The sequence below is a fragment of the Artibeus jamaicensis genome, unplaced genomic scaffold, assembly GCF_021234435.1.
Source record: "Artibeus jamaicensis isolate MK-2021 breed Jamaican fruit bat unplaced genomic scaffold, CSHL_Jam_final contig_47, whole genome shotgun sequence".
Classification (NCBI taxonomy): domain Eukaryota; kingdom Metazoa; phylum Chordata; class Mammalia; order Chiroptera; family Phyllostomidae; genus Artibeus; species Artibeus jamaicensis.
The window spans coordinates 1,595,959-1,604,540 of record NW_026521848.1 but is presented as its reverse complement, the minus strand read 5'-3'; positions in this window follow the sequence as shown (position 1 = coordinate 1,604,540).

Sequence of the window (8,582 nt, the reverse complement as noted above, 5' to 3'; positions counted from 1 at the left end):
TTCTGCTCCTGTAGAGTGTGAGGGACATCAGGGAGGCCGAGGGGAAGGCCCCGAGTCCAGCCTCTGCCTCTGGATAGACTGGCAGAGGGACAGACCTCAAGTCGCTGGCGCTGAGCACCCGCAGAGGAAGAGATGCCGTGGGCCCTGAGACCCCTGCTGCCCCGACCCTCTGGCCCCTCACTCCTCACCTGCAACGTGCCCTCTGTGCCTCTAGAGGGAGTGGGGTCTGACTTGTGCTGTCCTCTGCCAGGCGTCCAGAGTGGTGTCCACCTTGTCCAGCAGGGCCTGCTCCCTCCATGATGGCTTTTATGAACCCCAGCTGGGCTTCCCCCTTCAGGTCAAGTTTTCAAACATCAGTGCTGGCTGCTGGCCCAGTAGGATGCTGGCCCAGGCCTGGGGACTTTACCCACCTGTCCCTGGGTGCCAAGCATGGTGCTGCCCCAAGTCTCTAACCTTAGGCAACGGCTTGTTTCTGTTTTCTAAACGTGTGTTTGTCTTTTCTGCTTGTGTTGGTCTTTCTTTTGCCCTCTAGGAGTGAACGGAAAACACACCATTTCCTTCTCTTGGAAGCTACAGACTTGGCAGAGGTGCCCAGACAAGAGTTTGCTTGGGAAGTTCATACTGGTGGTTCCCAGTGCTCTCTCTCTTATTACATCTGTCTCTTCCTGTTTTCTGTCTCTGCATGAATATTCCCCCCTTCACTTCTCTCTTGTCTTTTTTGTCCTGGGGGATCTTTGTTCTGGGGACACATCTGAGAAATACATCCTTAGGCGATCTGTCGTGTAGGAGCATCAGTGAGTGCACACACACAAACCCAGACGGCACAGCCTGGCACACACCCGTGGTACAGCCAGTGGTACAGCCAGTGGCTCCCAAGCCACAAACCTGGGTAGCACGTGACTGTATGGAATACCGTACCAGTTGTGATGCAATGGCTACAATGGTTTCTGTGTTTTCTAAATAGAGAAGGTGCCATAAAAACGTGATAGAAACAGATTTTTCAAATGGAACACCCGTGTAGGACACTTACCATGGAACTTGCAGGGCTGGAGGCTGTTGAGGGTGAGTCAGTGAGCGAGTGAGTCAGCAAGTGAGGGCGAGGCCTGGGACCGTGCGTCCACCACCACGGACCTTACCAACACTGCACACTTAGGCTACACTGAGCTGATTAGAAATATTTTTCTTTCTGAAATCACAAAGTAATCTTAGCTTTCTGTAACATTCACTCTATAAACTTTAAAATTTTTAACTTTTCTACTCTTTAGTAACAACACTTAGCTTAAGACAAATATTGCACAGCTGTGCAAAAAAATTTTATGTCTTTACATCCTTACTCTATAAACATTTTGTATTTAATTTCTTTTTTGCTTTTCAAACTCTTTTGCTAAAAGGGAAGGCACAAGCACACACACTACCCTAGGCCGACATAGAGTCAGGATCGTTGTATCGCTTTTTTCCGCCTCCACGCCTGTGCCTCTGGAAGGGCTTCGGGGACAGGGGCACCCACGGAGCCGGCCTGGCCCATGATAACAGTGTCTTCTGGGATGGCCTCCTGAAGGGCCTGCCTGAGGCTCCCCTTGAGGAGGTGTCAGTCTGGTCATAAAATGTCCCTGGGGCTTTGTTTGGCTTGTTTCTCTCCATCACAGATTTCCTTGCAAGTACATAATGCATCATGAACATTCCTCTCTATTAACTGAAACCTTTTGTTGTGGGGGACCATGTTTTCAAGCTTTTTAAGGAGCTTGTTGAGGTCTGCAAATCTTCTGCTAAATCTTTCACTGTGAATTTCTGGAGGGTTCACCTTTTTTTCTTCTCCTACTGTCTCCTTTTTTCTCGCCTCTTCTTCAGCCATGAGTGCCTGTTGCAGTTCCAACAGCTCCTAAGTAATCAGGTGCTCAGGGACCGCCCCAGTGTCATCCTCACCCACCTGCAGGGTAAGGGTGTTTGCCATCTTAATCTCAGCCTTGCAGATTTTTTTAAACTTTTTTTCATTGATTATGCCATTACATTTGTTCTATTTCCCCTCCTCCGTTCCCCTCCACCCTGCACAACCCTCTCCCATCATCCCCCCCTTTAGTTCATGAACACGTGTCTCAAGTTCTTTAGATTCTATATTTCCCCTACTATTCTCACCCTTCCCCATCTATTTTCTATCTACTGTCTATGCTACTTATTTTCTGTACCTTCTCCCCCCTTCTTCTCCTCCCATTCCCCTGTTGCTAACCCTGCACATGATCTTCATTTCTATGGTTCACTTCTCATCTAGCTGTCCTCTTAATTTGCTTTTGTTTTAGGTGTGGTTGTTGATAACTGTGAGTTTGCTGTCCTTTCACTGTTCATCTTTTTTATCTTCTTTTTCTTAGGTAAGTCCCTTTAACATTTCATAGAATAAGGGCTTGGTGATGATGAACTCCTTGAATTTGATCTTATCTGAGAAGCACTTTATCTGCCCTTCTATTCTAAATGAAAACTTTGCTGGATAGAACAATCTTGGTTGTAGGTCTTGGGTTTTCATGACTTGGAATACTTCTTTCCAGCCCCTTCTTGCCTGTAAGGTCTCTTTTGAGAAATCTGCTGACAGTCTGATGGGCACTCCTTTGACTGTCCCCTTATCTCTTGCTGCTTCTAAGATTCTCTCCTTCATTTTAATCTGGGCTAATGTAATTATGATGTGCCTTGGTGTGTTTCTTCTTGGATCCACCTTCTTTGGGACTCTCTGAGCTTCCTGGATTTCCTGGAAGTCTATTGCCTTTGCCAGATTGGGGAAGTTCTCCTTTATTATTTGTTCAAATAAGTTTTTTACTTGTTGCTGTTCCTCTTCCCCTTCTGGTACCCCTATCATTTGAATGCTGAAATGTTTAAAGATGTCCTGAAGGTTCCTAAGCCTTTCCTTGTGTTTTTGAATTCTTGTTTCTTCATTCTTTTCTATTTGGTTGTTTCTTCCTTCCTTCTAGTCCACTCCATTGATTTGAGTCCCAGTTTCCTTCACATCACTATTGGTTCCCTGTGCATTTTCCTTCATTTCACCTAGTGTAGCCTTCATCTTTTTTTTCATCTAATTTGTGACCACAATCAACCAGTTCTGTGAGCATCCTGATCACCAGTGTTTTGAACTGTGCATCTGATAAGTTGGCTATCTTTTGGTCGCTTAAAAGTATTAGCTCTGGGGCTTTGATTTGTTCTTCTGATTGAGCCATTTTTGGTCTGTTTGCACCTGTTATTTATGAGGGGCAGAGCCTTAGGTGTTCGCCAGGGTGGGGCAACCCACATCATCCCTGGGTTGTGATGCTCTATGTGGGGGAGGGGTCAGAGAGGGAGTGGTGGCCTTGTTCCTCTCTCTCACAGATTTTAGTCCCCTCTGCCACTTTCCACAAGCAAATTGGGCCCTTCTGGTGCTGGTTTCCAGGTGGATGGGTTTGTGTATGTACTAGGACCCTGTGGGTCTCTCCAACGAACTCCCCTGTGAGACTGGGAGTCTCTCTCAGCACCTCAACCCCCACAAGTTTTTTCAATCTGTGATTTTAGGCTTTATTTCTCATTGCTGGGGCCCTGGGTTGTGCAGTTTGTCTCACTGCCCATTTTTTGCCTAGTTTATCTGCGCACGAATGTGTGTCCTCTGTCAGTCAAGAGGCTTGTGCACTTCACAGGGTTTGCTGGTTTCCTCCCCACCCTGGGTTGTAAACCACCACCTTTCTGCCAGGGTCTGCCAGGACCCTTCTTCCGTCGCCGACTCTGCACCCCTTACCTGTCTGGATGAATGGTTTGCTGTTGTTGAACTTTAGTACAGTTCAATTTTCTGTTCTGGTTGTGTTTTTGTTTCTAAGTCTTTATTGTCCCTAAATTTGGTTGTGTGAGGAGGTACAGTATTTCCACGTACACCTCCATCTTGGCTGAAAGTCCTCATGTAAGTTCTTTGGATTCTCCATTTCCTATTCTGTTCTTCCCCTCCCCCTATTTTCTTAACTGTAACTACTGAGGAAACCTCGGGAGACAGTGCACAAGAGCTCTCTGTATTATTTCTTATAAAGCATACGAAACTACTATTATCTTAATAAAGAATTCAATTAAAAATATCCAAAAAGTGGTGTCTGCAGAAAGCCAAAATGTTTAACCTGGGGAAAGGAGGGAAGAGTTAAGGCAACCAACCAGAGCTGGTGATACATCCAGAGGCTAGCTCCATGGAGAACAGGTACCATCCTGGGTGAGGTGAGTCAGACAGTGCGACTAGATTGAGGAACACAGCCATTGTCAGACCTCACCTCTGCAGGGAGGGAACCAGGGGAACTCAGGATAAAGCCCCCAGCCTTGCTCTTCTTCCTCCCTTCAATCCCCTGCCAGTACCTCCCATTGGCTGAACCTGACCACAAACCAGAGGGCTGGGAAGCCTCTAAGATGCTGTATTCCAGGATCCAGTACAGGCCACTGATCAATGTGGAGGGGTCAACAGAGGTCACCTGCACAGTGGCAGAGTGGTGGAGGGCCAGTCCAGTGTTCTACTCAGCCACTATCATCAGGTCTAGAGGTCAGACCAATGGGCTCTACTCTAAGAAAGCTCTCAAAAATTGTTTACCCTACCAGGAATTAAGCAATCAAGGAGCTAGTATTTTCCTCATATCCAGTGAGTTTGTTGTTCTAATCACTCAGGTAGAATTTCTTCTCCTTGGAAGAAATGAAAATATTATTGATAAAACAAGGTATTCCGATGATCATCCCTCCAATTCCCATGCTCTCCCCACAGACACCTCATTATTAATCAATATGGGTCATAGGTATGCACACCTCTTTATACATCTTGATATATCTCATATAGCTCTTCCCAAAATATGTAATGCTTGTGTGTGATTGTGTTGATTAATCTTTTTATTTTAACATAATTGTAGATTTGCATGCCATTGTAAGAAATGATACAGAGATTCTGTGTGCCTTTTACCCAGTTCCCTTCCACCATGGTGATGACTTGAAAAACTCTATATAACACAATATCACAGCCTGGATATTGACACTGATACAGTCAAGATACAGAAAATTCCATCACCACAAAAGGTCCCCCATGTTGCCCTTTCAATAGTCACATGACTCCACTCCTTACACCCTGGCAATCACTGATGCCATTTCCAGAATGCTGTATAAGTGGAATCATACAGTAGGTTGCCTTTGGGGATGAGCTTTTTTCACTCAGCATAATTCTTTGGAGACTTACCCAGATAGCTGTGTGTATCAAGCCTTTGCTCCTACTTATTGCTGATGGCATGGATATGCTGCAGTTTAAATATTACCTGTTAAAGAACATCTGGATCATTTCCAGTTTTTGACTGTTTTGCAAATCTGCTATAAGCACTCATGTGCAGAATTCTGTGGTACCATAAGTCCTCATTTCTCTGGGACAAGTGTTCAGGAATGCGTTTATTAAGTCATATGGTATTTAGATGTTTAGTTTGGTAAGAAACTGCCCAACTATTTTCCAGAGTGGCCGTACCATTTGCATTCATACCAACAGTGTATGGGTGATGCAGTTTCTCTGCATCCTGCTAGTATTTGCTATCACTGTTTTTTATTTTAAATTTTAGCCATCCTGCTAGGTGTGTAATGATGTCTTATTGTGGTTTTAATTTGCATTCCTCTACAGGCTAGTGGTATTGAGCACCTTCTCATGTGCTGCTTCCCCTCTGTGCATCCACTTTGGTGAAATGTGCCTTTGTGTCTTTTGTCCGTCTTCCAAGTGGATTGTTTAACATCTTTACTGTTGAGTTTTGAGAGTTCTTTATCTCTTCTAGATACCAGTCCTTTGTCAGGCCAGCTGATCAATTTTTCTTTTTATGGATTGAGCCCTTGGTGTCAAGCCTAAGAAGTCTTTGCTTAGGCATGGGTCCCAAAAATGTTCTCATAATTTTTTCTAAATGTTAGATACCTTCATATGTTACATCTAAGTCCATGATCCATTTGGAGGTCATTTTTAGTTTAGGTGTGTGTTTTGAGTCAAGGTTCAGTTTTTGCCCTGTGGATATCCGATTGCTCCAGCCCCATTTATTGAAAAGGCTACTGTTCTTCACTGAACTACTTTTGTGTGTGTGAGTACTTCTAAATACAAGTATGTCACACAAAGTGTATTGTTCAGCAATTTACTTTCTTTACTCTATAATATATCTTGAGGGTTTTTGCATGTCCATTCATATAGATCCATTTCATCCCAGGTAACTGCTGTAGGTCTAGCTTAACTTGGGGTTCATGAACTACCTCTCAACAGGACTTGGGAAAGAGTGAGCATACATGGTGAAAAAATGCATTTTTATCCTCATTAACCTGTCGCCACAATTTTGTATTCCTTCCATTAGGAATGTAAGAAATAATAGCAATCATACCACAATATTATTAGCATAACCTGTGACTTTCTCACTAAAAGAAGCCATAGATGTTTTCATGGCACATACCCTGAAATATCATTTACTCTCATTACTACCTCCAGTACCTTAGTTATTAAACCTGTCGCTATATCTTGCTACCTAATGTAATAATAACATAGTATATTACCTATCACAATGTTGTTTTTATGTTTTGGTAACTGTGTTACAATGTAATCAGTTTTCTTTATAGTCCTATGTATTTAATATTATTCATTTAAAAACATTTCTGAGCCAACAAGTGATTATAGCAAAGTTGCAAGATACAACCTTAATGTACAAAAGTCGATTGCTTTCTTGTATAATGGCAATGAACAATTTGAACTTGAAATTAAAAGCAACATTTTCATTAACACCTCCGAGATGAAATACCTAGGTAAGAATCTAACAAAATATAAACAAGTCTGTACGGGAAAAATTGCAAAAACCCATGGAAAAAATCAAAGATCTCATAATACAGATATTTCCCCAGACAGCAACATTCTTTGCAAAAAGGGCAAATAATTCCAATAATTCATTCCTCATCTGGGAAGGGTGAGTGATGCTGAGGATGATGCAGAAAATTCCCTTGGAAAACTAGAAAGTGCCATCCAAAGTAGAGTGGATCATGTTCTAGTTGTCAATAATTATCTTTAATTACAGCTTTCATTTTCACTATCGGATACATTTTTACTTTTTCATAATTTTGCTTGAAAAATAATACTGTCAGGAAAATAGCCTTTCCTGGTTGCACAGCTCAGAAAGCTGGTATTTCCTCCCATTAATTGTTTCTTGGAGAAGGGTACCAAGGTCTAGTAACCAGCACACTCTTGGAGAGCCACAGGATATTAGCAGGTCTGCTGCAGAGAAACTTGCTGAACATGATTTAACCAGCCATTTTCTAACAGTTCTGCTCCAAAAAAGCATTTATCTTTAGCCTCTCTAATAAATGTTGTGAGACTTAAAGATTCCAATTTGAGAAAACTGGTTCAGAAGCCAATAAAAATAAATAAGATAGATAGATAGATAGATAGATAGATAGATAGATAGATAGATATTCCATGTACATGGATAAGAAGACTCAATATTTTTTTCTTTTTTTAAATTTTATTGATTATGCTGTTACAGTTGTTCTATTCCCCCTTTCATTCCCCTCCACCCTACCCCCCATCCCCACCATTACCCCCCTTTAGTTTATGACCAAGTGTCTCAAGTTCTTTAAATTCTATATTTCCCATGCTATTCTTGCCCCCCCTTCTATTTTCTATCTACTGTCTATGCTACTTATTTTCTGTACCTTCTCCCCCCTTCTCCTCCTCCCACTCCCCTGTTGCTAACCCTCCTTGAGATCTTCATTTCTATGTTTCCACTCCTGATCTAGCTGTCCTTTTAGTTTGATTTCATTTTAGGTGTGGTTGTTAATAACTGTGAGTTTGTTGTCCTTTCACTGTTCATGTTTCTTTAACTTCTTTTTCTTAGATAAATCCCTTTAACATTTCATATAATAAGGGCTTGGTGATGATGAACTCCTTGAATTTGATCTTATCTGAGAAGCACCTTATCTGTCCTTCCATTCTAAATGAAAGTTTTGCTGGATAGAGCAATCTTGGTTGTAGGTCTTTGGATTTCATGACTTGGAATACCTCTTTCCAGCCCCTTCTTGCCTGTAAGGTCTCTTTTGAGAAATCAGCTGACAGTCTGATGGGGACTCCTTTGTAGGTGACTGTCCCCTTATCTCTTGCTGCTTCTAGGATTCTCTCTTACATTTTGATCTTGGCTAATGTAATTATGATGTGCCTTGGTGTGTTCCTTCTTGGGTCCACCTTCTTTGGTACTCTCTGAGCTTCCTGGATTTCCTGGAAGTCTATTTCCTTTGCCAGATTGGGGAAATTCTCCTTTATTATTTGTTCAAATAAGTTTTCCACTGGCTGTGCCTTTCCCCCTTCTGGTACCCCTATAATTCGAATGTTGGAGCGTTTAAAGATGTCCTGGAGGTTCCTAAGACTCTCCTCATTTCTTTGAATTCTTGCTTCCTGACTCTTTTCTGTTTGGCCATTATTTGCTTTCTTCTGGTCCACTCCATTGATTTGAGTCCCAGTTTCCTTTTCATTGCTATTGGTGTCCTGTGCAATTCCATTCATTTCAGTTAGTTTCACCTTCATATATTTGTCTAATTTGTGGCTATAATCAACCAGTTCTGTTAGG